The following is a 12,490-nucleotide window of genomic DNA, read 5'->3' as shown; positions in this document are numbered from 1 at the left end:
AAAGAGACAGCTTTAACTGCACACATGAGTTACTTGTGTGCTAATGCCTGGGGAAAAAAAGCAAATTCAGAGCCAGTATAATGAGTGCAACACACAAAGGAAGTGATGCAGAATAGCATGTGTAGTCAAATTTTCAGTCAATAGAGAGGTGCCAGGATACAATTGTTTGGCAAGCCCTTTGCCCTTAATGTGTCCGAAATGATGTGTGAATGGGTTTGTACAACTAATGACGTTAGACATTACAGCCAGTATTTCTCATTGCTTTGTGATAGCTCCAAAAAACTGTAAAATACCTAGGAATCAGAAGTGAATCATGGGTCATTTCTATTGCAAAATCTTGGTTTGGTCAAATCATCTCTTCAGCCACCAGAGTTTTATACGCAATTACATCTTATGAGCTGTAGGATGACATTTCATTCATGTATATGAGGTAAAAGAAGGTGTTCCACACCTTTATCCAACTTTTGTATAGATACCCCTTCCTATATAATGATATGGAAATCTTCATGGATCCATTTTAATCATGCAATTTCCAGTCCAAGCTTTGCAAGTGACACAGCTTGAAATTCAATTTTCTCTTATACATCAAAATGAGGTATTACTGTGGAAACATGCAAGAGTGAAGCAGTGCAGACCAAGTCTGCTGGAAGTATCTATATACCTAAGTCTGTAAAAATCAATGTACAGAGTATGGGGTAGGTCCTGCTGATTTCCTCCTATGCAAAATAATAGAAGGAGTTCACTGGTCAATCAGAGCAACCTGTTTCCACTCACAGATGACGTAGGACAGAATCTATTGATTCACAGATCTCAATCTCAAATGAGATCCACTGACCCACAAGAAATTCCTGATGGTTCAGACCCATCTCTTGAGAAAGAGCCTGCCACAGAGATTAAAAGGCCTGTTAGCCAGTCATTAATTAATACCCAATACATCTAGGAAACAAAACTTCCACTTAGATTAGATAGGAAGTAGACGTATGTTTTTGTAAAGGAGATCTGACAGATGGACTGGCTTCTGGGCCCTTTGAAGATTGAATTCACCACTGATTTCGGGACTGGACTGTGGGTGATATGCCAGGGATTGGTGTGAAAATCCCATTTGCAATATGTCTGGCCTCCTGTGGAAGTTTCATGATGCTTCTTTGTTAGGATCCCCATCTTGTTGCCATGTGAGCAAACCATATGAGCCTTCTTATTTTAGCAAATAGACTCAATGCTTTATTATTGGTCATACATTGACCCAGTTGTTCCTTAAATCCAGTCACATGTCCAAATCCTGCAGCCCTTACTCAGAGAACTAGAAGTTTGGTGTGAGCGCAGACAATAAAGTTTGGACCATCCTGTTCGTTGGAAAGGCCCATTGTGGCCATGAGTTCCAAGGCCTGATTAGAAGATGCTTGAAACTTGTTTTGTTGCATCCCACCAGTTGCTGCTGTCATGGTTTGACCTACTCTTATTTTTATGTTTGATGCAGTATCAAGTCCCCATTGTTCCTGTTAGAAAGAGACATTTGGATGACTCATGTTCACTCCTAGCCCTGCAAATTACTCTGTCAAGGTCTTTGGCATCATTTTATCAATAGCAACACAATTAGATAGTTGTATATCCTAAGACGTGGACATTGGACGCCGTTGAGTTGCCCTGGGTCGGTAATCAGGCAACATGCCTAATAATAGCTATGGATAGTTTTGCCTGTGTAAGGGCGGGATGATTGGGGCCTGTATTGTTTGAAGCAAATACCAGAAATCAGAGAAAAAGAAATAAACCCTCCAACATCAGCACGTTTCTGCTGTCCGAGTAAACTCTGTTAAATGTGACTATCCTTTAGCGTACATTGGAAAGCAGAATATCCCTGAATTACAAGACAGTATTCACAAAACCAGCAAAAAGGGATAAGCACTGGATTGATTCAAACCAGACTGAGCCTGCATGGCAATAGCGTTATGAAAACTTGGCTTAGAATGGAGACCAGAGAAAAGCTGAAAGAAGAACTGCATTTTTGAGAGAAAGGCGAGCTGAAGGCCTGAAGGTTTGCAATTTGTTATCCCCACCTAATAAGAAAGAGAGAGAAGAATTAATATTCCCTGGTTCCTTGGAAAACAGAGTAGCCTGAGTTTTTAGAGCTTCGGAACAACCAGGGCACCCTTTAACTCCAAGTGCAGCTGTGTGTATGGAGGATTGTTGTAAAATGGATGTAAAATTAATATTGATTTTCATAGCTTGATAAGCTTTTTTCTTTTAAATTATTAGAAAATTATTCTAATAAGTATTAGAATTATTTTTAATTCTAGAAAAAGGGGGGGGGGTTGGACTCGATGATCTACAAGGTTCCTTCCAACCCTAGAAATCTATGTATCTATGAGAAAAACACCGTTCCATGCGAGTCTTTAACACACGCAGAGACTGGGATCTTAGCACTTATTGCCTTCCGAACTTCTATTGAAACTAGGACTAGAGAGGACTCTTATTGTCCCCTGAATGAAGTAGGGAAGCTTTCACATATCCAAATGATCTTGTATTCTATATTCCATAGATAACTCACAATCCCTATTAAACACAGTCCTAGCCCTTTAACTGACCTCTCTCTGGTGTGAGATCTTTTCTTTACCAACAAAGCACGTACATCCTGTATGCACAGAAACTGGCTAAGTTATGAATGGGAATGAACTTTCCCAAGTAAACATTTCAAACCAACTAATGAGATGACACAGCCTGTGAACAATTATCAAAACTAAAAGTAGCAGGAAAAGATGCCATCTGTTCCACCCTGAATCCACTGAGATCTACCACTCTCCTCCACTCTAAATCCTACTTAATAGGGTGAAAGAGCCATAGAAAACTTCAAATCACTATTACACACATTTATTCTGCTACATTGCATACCAGATACTCCACTGTATATTTTAATAAAGCGCTGTGAGCTAATGCAATGCATTAATATATGTATTATAAATAAAGAGAAGAGATTGCAGCAAGTCTTATTTACTACATAAATTGTACACTAGACTTCAGGCTGCCCAGCATCTAGAACCCAAGGGCTGCATGTCCCATGAGCCTCATGAGCAGCAGCCACCACCACTGGGCCACACGCTGCAGCATATCTGTGAACATCCCAGCCCAGCGGCGACGAGCAGGGGATGCATGGGGGTGCATGTGCACCCTCTAAGAGCATTGGTGCACCCCCTGGCAAGCTGCTCTTCCCACTTATGTGACAGGCGGGGAGGGCAGGCAGGAGTGCTGGTGCCCACCCTGTGATTGTCAGCTGGGGAGTGGGAACACCAGGAGCGCTTCTGGGAGTGTGATTGGTCATGGGAGGACCCCCTCCCCAGTTGGTGATATTGGCCATGGGGGGACCCTCCCCCTCTGGTCCATGAGTTTGAACATGGGGGACCCCCCCACCTCCAGTCTGCAAGATTGCCCTGGTCACTGACTGGTCACTGGGGGGCACATGCCCCCCCACTCGACTAAGGTGGCACCATTCACACATGTCCCAGGCCCACACTATATGAGTGCTCCAGCCCCCATCCTCATCATCACACAGTGTGGGCATTCTGGCCCCCACCCTTGTGGGCTCCCAGCTGCACTGTATCACATGGACACCCTGGGCTATGGGCTCCCCTGGCACTGTGGGCTGCACCACACCGCCCAAACCTGCCCCCTGAGGTGGGGTAGAAAGCAGAAATTGGGATGATATGGGAAGTCGTGTCCAGGTGGGAGCCTGGGGGCTGCCAAGAAGCCCTTTATTGGCCATGTGTGGCCTGAGGGCCATTACCTGGACAGTCCTCCAAGTACAATATCATATTTGGTATCTGACAAAACCTTCCACTAAGTTTTGGGGGTGTAGGTTGGAGCCGTGTTGGTCTAAGGACATAGGCAGACAAGGTTCTTTGGGTGAATCTGATATCTTTTATTAGACCAACCCAAATAGTTGGAAAATAATTATTAAGCAAGCTTTCGGGTTCAAAAACCCTTCGCCAGGCTAAGGAAGTTTCAGCAGTTGGTGTGTGCTCTTCCTGCAATCTCTGATTGAGTTCCATCAGAAATTCAACAATCACCATCCCTCCATCCGGCTTTCTCTAGAATACTCCAGCACCAGCATCTCCTTTTTAGACACGATGATCAGTATCCAGAATGATAAAATACAGACCACGTTATACAAGAAACCCACAGACCAACATACATATCTGCATAGAACTAGCAATCAACCTAAACACATCAAAAAAGCTGTAATATACAGCCAAGCCCTCAGATACCACCACATTTGTACTGAAGAGAACACCCGGGAATTGCCACCTCGCCAATCTTTCACCCAACAAGGACACTCGTCCAGAGAGATAGATGCACGCTTGGAAGAGCCACCTGGATACCACGTGAAGAACTGCTGCAGTACAGAAACCTTCCCCCGCACAAATCGCACACCGCTGGTTATGACATATCACCCCTCCCTTGAACCTGTACGGAAAATCCTCAAACAATTGCAACCCATACTAGAAAGAAACCCTATTCTTAAAAAGATCTTCCCAGAGCCACCCATCCTAGCCTTCAAACAAGCACCGAACCTTGCCAACCTCATCACCAGAAGCAAACTTCCTCAAGCCCAGAACACACCAAAAGGATCCAGACTGTGCCAGGACAAGAAATGCAAAACCTGCCAACACATCTCCACCCCCCCACACTATTACTACACCCCACAACAGAGCCATCAGCATCCCTGGATCTCACAGCTGCACCTCCAGAAATGTAATATATCTCATCCAATGCACCAAATGCCCTGATGGAAAATACGTAGGAGAGACCAAACAACAACTGCGCACCAGAATGAACGCACACCGGAAATCCATCAAAGACAGAAACACCCAATTACCGGTGGGGGCACATTTCTCACAAGACAACCACTGTCTCTCCAATCTCTCAGTCCTGATCCTCAAAGGAAACTTACACAACACTTCCCAGAGACGAGCCTATGAGCAACATTTCATCAACCTCCTGGATACTAGAGATCATGGACTAAACGTAGACATTGGATTTGACACGTTATGACCTGCCTGACAGCTGACTCCCCAGGTATCTCTTCACTTTCATCCCCCTTCTCTCTCTTCCCCCCCCCCCAGCCTGTCTCTCACCCACTGACTCCTCAATCTACATTTTCACTGACTACCTGTCTTGTATGCCTAGCAGCCCAGTCGCTGGCTTCTTTACTTTTCAGTCCATCCAGAAAGAGCACACACCAACTGCTGAAATTTCCTTAGCCTGATGAAGGGTTTTTGAACCCAAAAGCTTGCTTAATAATTATTTTCCAACTATTTGGGTTGGTCTAATAAAAGATTCACCCAACTAAGTTTTGGAGCATTTCCTCCAGGTTCTGCCATCTGCAGACTGAGGATGTGTATGGAGAAAGCCAGGCAAAACAATGAAGGAAGCAGTCAACTCATTGGAGGACTACCCACATGTGGAAACCGCCTCATCTGATTGCTGGTTAGGAGACTCACCCCATGAAGGCAAGGCGGTTCATTTCCTCAGGGATTAAAAGGTGGCCACAGCCTATGACAAGTGCACTGACCCACATCTACTGCCCCTCAACCTCCAAAGAGGGTGAAATATTGCCTGGGCACTATACTACCAAACTGACTGGCCTGCACTGAACCTGAGATGGAAAGAAAGTTTTCTGCTGCGATAGCAAGGAAGGACATATGGGGTGACAGTGCAGCTACATGAAATGCAATTGTGACACCAGAGTGCCCCTAATGTGATTTATCTACAAGGGGTACCATGAATAAACCATCAAAAGACATCCATCCATTCTGATAGTGAGCAAATCTTGGTCACAACTACCTCCTGATGACAGAAGAAATGTGTCTAGGTACCGCTTTGTGAAAACTGTTTTAACTGCCCATGGTCAAGTAAACCCAGGTAAGGTAGGCATAACCATGAGATTGTTATTTGTGATCCTGGTTAGGCACAACTAGTCTGGCCATATGACTATTGTAGATGAAAGAAAAGAATCTGCTCTGGCTTCGAAAGAGACTTTAAAGAAACTTTTTCTGATCACAGTTGGAGGCTTGTTGCTATTGCAAAGTCCCATGATACCCAGCTGGAGTAGAAGACCCTGGGATGCCAGAAAGGGGCCATCATTAGATGAACACCAGCTGCTTGGTAGGAAGACCCAGATTACTGGGACAGAGGACATACATCACATCCTCACACCTCCTGTACATCAACCACCAAAGGGCACTGAGAGGAGCTACTGTTACTCTTGCCTGAGCACAGCGCAACAGAGAGAGGATTCATTTTGATGAGTGCACAGCACAAGAAGGGAACAGCCTGTATAATGCTTTAAGACAAATTTGTTGTAGTTTAATATTCAGGTAGAACAAGTGCAAAAATGTATATACCAGCTTCATAGTACTCAGAAATCCTTTCACCTCTTTTTGTTATAGATATTTAATTCTTCTCCAGCTTTTTGATTGGGCACTTTGAGTTTAACTGAATGGGAGAGAACTTAAAACCAAGAAGCCGTTGCCTTTGATAGAGTTGCAGCATTCTTTAATTACTAAACACAAATAAGCAGCCTCTCTTTTTAGCAAAGAGTTGTAGATGTTTTTAGTAGAAGTAAATCAGCATTATAAAGGCTTGATGAACCAGAAATTCTTCACCTGCATGCAGGTGTATTCCTTCCTCTATAGTTACAGACACAAAAAGAACGAAATAATGCCTTGGAAGAAGCTTTTCTATCGACAAACAGTGGCAAGATGTGCATTATCGAAGAGTGAAAATGTCGTTGCAATCCTGACATCAAAGTAATACATTCTTTTTTTTTTGTATTGTGCAAAGGCCCTTAAAGAGATAAAGAAGTCCTGTAGCCACAGTGTATGTAACACAGCAATAAAATTTACCAAGACAAGACATACAGCATGTTTCGACCTGCTATCTTCCCAACCTGGCAAAGCAGCCAATAAAATTCAGTGCAGGTTGTGCAGCTTGGTTGTATGGTGCCCCAGTAAGGTTTCCACGTTTCAGAGTTTGAAGGGCAGTAAATGTGGGTGGGCCAACCTGGCTCCTTGTGGGAAAATAAATCAGCTGCCTAGCCTGGTGTAGGCCAAACAGATTATAAAATGCAGCCCTGTCCTTACAAGCAAGGATTGCAAAAGGCTTTCCTTGTTTAGCCTTTAGTGAACATGAGTTATATACCAGATCTGAGTGACATGCTATATCATTTATACAAGCCTTGGAAAAATGAAGCAGATACTGTCCACAGATGAACATCTGCCTTAAGTAGTTCACAGCTTTTAATGCTGAAAAGGACAATTGTTATAATCCACAGGCCTTCCCTGAATTTATTCCTCCAAGCCCAATAGCTGTCCTTAAACTACAGTACATACGTAAAACAAACAAACAAAAAATAACCTGTGTTTAAAGATATTTCAGTGATGGAAAAGCCACTGGAAATCTTAGGCGGTGGAAGGAGAGAGGGGGCAGATGCTATGGTTAGTCACCCTCACCATAAATATATTGTACTTTGTCTACTTGATTAAGGAGACATCGATTTTAAAAAAAACGTTATCCATGGAGTAGCCATATGATCTGTGATCAAATCACACTTTACATTTCTCTTTGATGAGCTAAAGCAATTGAGCTTCTTGAGTCTTTCAATATTAAGCAGGCTTTAATTCTTGTGACTCTTTTTTGACCCCCTCCTGTTTTTCACCATCCTTGTTGCAGCATGGACACCAGAATGGGACACAATGTTCCTGTGAAGGTTGTCTCATTCAAAGGTTATAAAACACCTTAATTTTCTGTGATAGGTCCATTTTTATACATTCAAGGATCATTTTAGCCCTTCTAGCCACAGCATCATACTGCAATCTCATGTTCAAATGTTTATTTCCCATATGACCTCCCAGAAAAAGGGTTATCCATCCATCCTCTGCGTGTCACCATCACTGTTTCTTGATGTCTGACTTTGTGTTGGCTGCACTGAAATACATATTTGCTTGCCACCAACTTATTAAATGAACCAGATTGCACATACCAGTGATGTGTACACTTCATTATTTATATCTCCCTCAATCTTTGTGTCATCTGAAAATTTCCAGTCGATGCTTTTACATTTTTCTCCAGGAAGAGTCTTGGAAGGCAAAAGGATAAAAAAAATGTTAACTAGCACAGGGCAGTGGTTCTCAACCAGTTTAGACTCAAGGCACCTTTTGGAAGATGCCAGCTCTTAGTTTTCACTTGTTTTTCACTCCAAAAAAAATAATAGAGCAATTCTTCTGTTGCAAAGAACTCCAAAAGACAACAAGTCAGGATGTGTTTGCCATTGTGCATTTCTATTTGAAACCTCTGGACTTATCTTGTGAATAATATGTAGGTGTTTGCACACTTAACAGTCTTAATACTACATGCCCCCCTTAAAAGTATCTCTTGGCACCCTGGTTGAGGATCACTGGCTTAGGGCCAAGAGCCAGTGCCTGCAGCACCCCACTGGAAGCACAATCACTTCGTGATGACTCCTTGTTTGTAATTATACCTCAAAACCTCATTTAATGTGCATCTTCTCATGCCATCCTAATGAATTAATCAAGGTGCTGTGATTAATATTAAAGCACTTCCTCACAGAAGTCCATGTCAATATGTTTATCGACCAAACTTTCAAGCTAATAAAAAAAAAATGATCTCAACTGAACTTTATGTCAATCAGGTCTTGCCAAGCTATGCTTCTTCATATTCATTATATTACCTTTCCTTGATTATTGCACATCACATTTCCTTAGAAAGCTGAAGCATATGTCCATGGTTACAGATCTGGCTAAGTAATGTCAAGTTCAACTGAAAAATACAGAAATGAAAAAAAATAATGCCTGCGTATATCTATCAAATTCTTCCACATCATAAAATTATTGGTTCCTGAGCTCTGGAAATAAAATATCGGGGGTCTCTTCAGTGAGTGCTGATCCTGAGCTCATTGAAATGAGTAGGATTCCTTCCATTGTCTTTCAAGGTCTGATGCCTTTTGCAAATAAAATCAAGGTAAGGATCTCCAGACTTTACAGCCATCTGAAGTTTACTGACTATACTGGATAAAAGCATTAAAGAAAAAAACCAATCAATCATATGGAAGAGAAGCAAGAAAATACCATGTCTGCAAACAGCATCCACTGATAACATAATAGTTTTATTATTTAAAGTCTTTCCAAGACAAAGCAAAAAAAAAAGATAAGAGATATTCCCCCCCCAAAAGTCATCTCAAAAGCATATACTCAAAAAAAGCACTGTGCAAAGATAATTTTACCTCTGCTTTATTAGCTCCCTAGACCGATACATTGAAAAGGATATATCCCACAGACAAGAAAACTCAAGTAAAGACATGTCTGATTGAAATTTAAGTAATTATTTGTTTCAGGGTTCTTCTAGAGCCCCTTAATTAAAAGAAGTAACAACTGCTCACTGATTGCTTTGTTCTGGGGTCTCTTGGAAGCAAACAGAAGCAGCATGTTCGACAGGAGACTGGATCTGTAGCATGGAGTATTGGCACTTAGATTGGTTCCTTTTAAGTCATATCATGAGATCTGTGGTTAGGGGGCTTTACCAGTTTTGAAATTGAAGTTTCTTTCTCCCTTGGAGATACAATCTACCCTCAGAGAGATATGTGAAGCTGAACGGGGACCTCAGCCATTAGTCAAAACACAAATCAGGCTGCCCACATAACAGCAAATGGAAAGTGGCAGTGATCCCTGTTTAATGGGAGATTGAAAGGTGATTTAAAACTTAGAAACGACCACCCTTGGAGCCACACTTTAAGTGAAACTACAGGAGAAATGTCTGCTATAAACAATGTAATACATGTAAACTTAGGTGGCAAAAGAAGCTTGGGCTTAAAACCAGACTTTGAGTACTAAAAAACAGTAGTGAGAAAAGAAACACCAACAAATCAAAAACAGCAGGGAATTAAAGGGTTGTTGCTTGCAGCCATGTTGCTCTAAGGACATAGGCAGGCAAGGTTTCATAGATTTCATAGATTTTGTAGATTTTTAGGGTCAGAAAGGACCTCAGTAGTTTGTCGAGTCCAACCCCCTGCCCTGGGCAGGAAAGAGCGCTAGGGTCAGATGACCCCAGCCAGGTGCTTGCCCAGTCTCCTCTTAAAGACCCCCAGGGTAGGAGAGAGCACCACCTCCTTTGTAAGTCCAGTCCAGACTCTGATCACCCTTACCGTGAAGTTCTTCCTGAAGTCTAATCTAAATCTGCTCTCTGTCAGTTTATGGCCATTGTTTCTAGTTACCCCACGGGGCGCTCTGGTAAGCAAGGAATATCCTATTCCTTGCTGCCTCCCCTCCGTCCCCACCTTCCCTCAATGACTTTATAGACTACCACAAGATCCCCTCTCAGCCTTCTCTTGTGGAAGCTGAAGAGGTCCAGGTCCCTCCATCTCTCCCCATAGGACCTTACCTTCAGGCCCCTAACCAGACAAGTGACACTCCTCTGGACCCTCTCAAGGTTATCCACATCCATGTTGAAGTGCAGTGCCCAAAACTGGACACAGTACTCCAGCTGCAGCCTCACCAATGCCACATAGAGGGGAAGTTCTTTGGGTAGATGGGATATCTTTTATTAGACCAACTAAATAGTTGGAAGAAAGTTCTCCCAATGCCTGAGGAAAGGTGCTTGTGCCTGACAGCTTGCAAAGAACTTTCCTCCAATGATTCAGTTGGTGTAAAGATATCACATCTACCCAAAGCATCTTTCCTGCAGGGAATAAAAGGCAGATTTCTGAAAGCAATGGGAAGATATGCAAAGTATAGTTGTAAGTAAACCTACCCAGTTCCAGCAAAAGATGATTTTTAGGCATCAAACAAAGACTAAGATTCAAGAACGTGCACCAAGTGGAAGCAAGGGGTGATTAAAGGTGTTCTCTAAATCAAACTGATACCATTTAATTCAGCATGCCCCACAGAAAAGAGCACCCATGCCCCTAAAATGTTCTGGTATGAGAACGTTGAAATGCCTCTTCCATGTGTCTGGTCTTACAGCTCTGCTTTAGACCTTCTCTGAGTGCACGGGATTTGCAACTGCCCAGGGCAAAATAAAAATGTGGATAAATGTCAGAACAGTAAGGAAATCCTAATGGGTATTTCTAGTGCTCTGTACTATACCCTAGGTCACCAACGCACTTTTAGACTAGGCCAAGTAAGACTCCAATGATCAAAGGAGTCGGTGAACGATGAGCAGAAGACAAAGATGTCTATGTCACACTTGTTCTTTGGTGAGGAAGGAAACTGTGTTTCTTGTCTGAAATGTGTGACCATGTTTCTTGGTGAAGTGGGTGCAAACAAGCATTCATTGCACACAGTTTAGGTCTAGGCGACTTCCTTAACACCTGGTCCTTGGAGCTGTGCAGGGAGCCCAATGTAAGTAACTAGGGATGGGAGGCAGAGGCAGGCAGGCCTGGTGGGGCTGGCAAGTCTGTGGGTTTGAAGGGGGCTGGCAGGTCTTTAGAGAGGGGTGGGGGTCTGCATAAGGAGCTGGAGGGCTAAAAATAGCTCAATCAGGGCTGAGGGGTGGGATTAGCACAGCCCCTAGGCTGGGGCCAACAGTTGAGTTTTCCTAGTCCCAGGGTTGCTCTGCAAATGGGTACAAGCATTTGGAAGATTGAGTTAACCCTTTCCTAGATTGGGTTAACCCTTTCTCTTTCTAAGTTAGTGCACCTCCTAGGAGATTTAAAGCTCCCGAATACTTGCACCATTGGACATTTAGATAGACCTAACCAGGACTAGGTATGGAGCTGACTATGATGGTGGATTTCAGACAAGAATTTTATACATGAAGGAGAAGAGAGAAGAGGCTGTAGGGACAACACAAGATTTGCAGATACGCGAGTACAAGGGGGCCTGAAGGGCGTGCTACTAGATGAGGAGTGTGATTGATTGGAGCCCAGGGTTATGAGGGAGAAGTTGCGTTGAGGGACAGGTTTGGTGCACTGGAACATGCTGGGTAAAAGCAAGCAGTAGAAAAATGGAATGGCTAGGAAGAACAGAAAAGCAGTGGGTACCAAAACAGAGGAAGAGACAATGATGATATTTGGGAACCAGAGCCCAGGGAGGAACAAGACTATCCTAGACAGGACATTGAGAAAAAGAACAGAGGAAAGGATGACTTCAGACACAAGGAACAACAGAAAAGAAAGGCTGCTCCACAACACCAGGAAGGAGTGGTGTATATGAGTGAGGACTCATTGTTACGAAGAATTGACCAGCCTGTGGGAGAAAAAAATGATGTGTTTTCTGCCAGCAAGGAGATGAGATATAGACCTGTTGCTGATACGATCCTGTTAATGGGGGGAAACCCACTGATTGTTCTTTTTTGGGGTACAAATGACACTGCCAGAGGCCCACTGGAACAGATTAGGGATAACTGTGCCAAGCTAGAAAAAAATGTTCAAAAAACCTAAGCTTCACTGGAATTCTTCCAGTCCCTCAAGATTTAACACAGGAAG

The sequence above is a fragment of the Alligator sinensis genome, unplaced genomic scaffold, assembly GCF_000455745.1.
Source record: "Alligator sinensis unplaced genomic scaffold, ASM45574v1 scaffold941_1, whole genome shotgun sequence".
Taxonomy (NCBI): Eukaryota; Metazoa; Chordata; order Crocodylia; family Alligatoridae; genus Alligator; species Alligator sinensis.
This window is presented reverse-complemented; position numbering follows the sequence as displayed.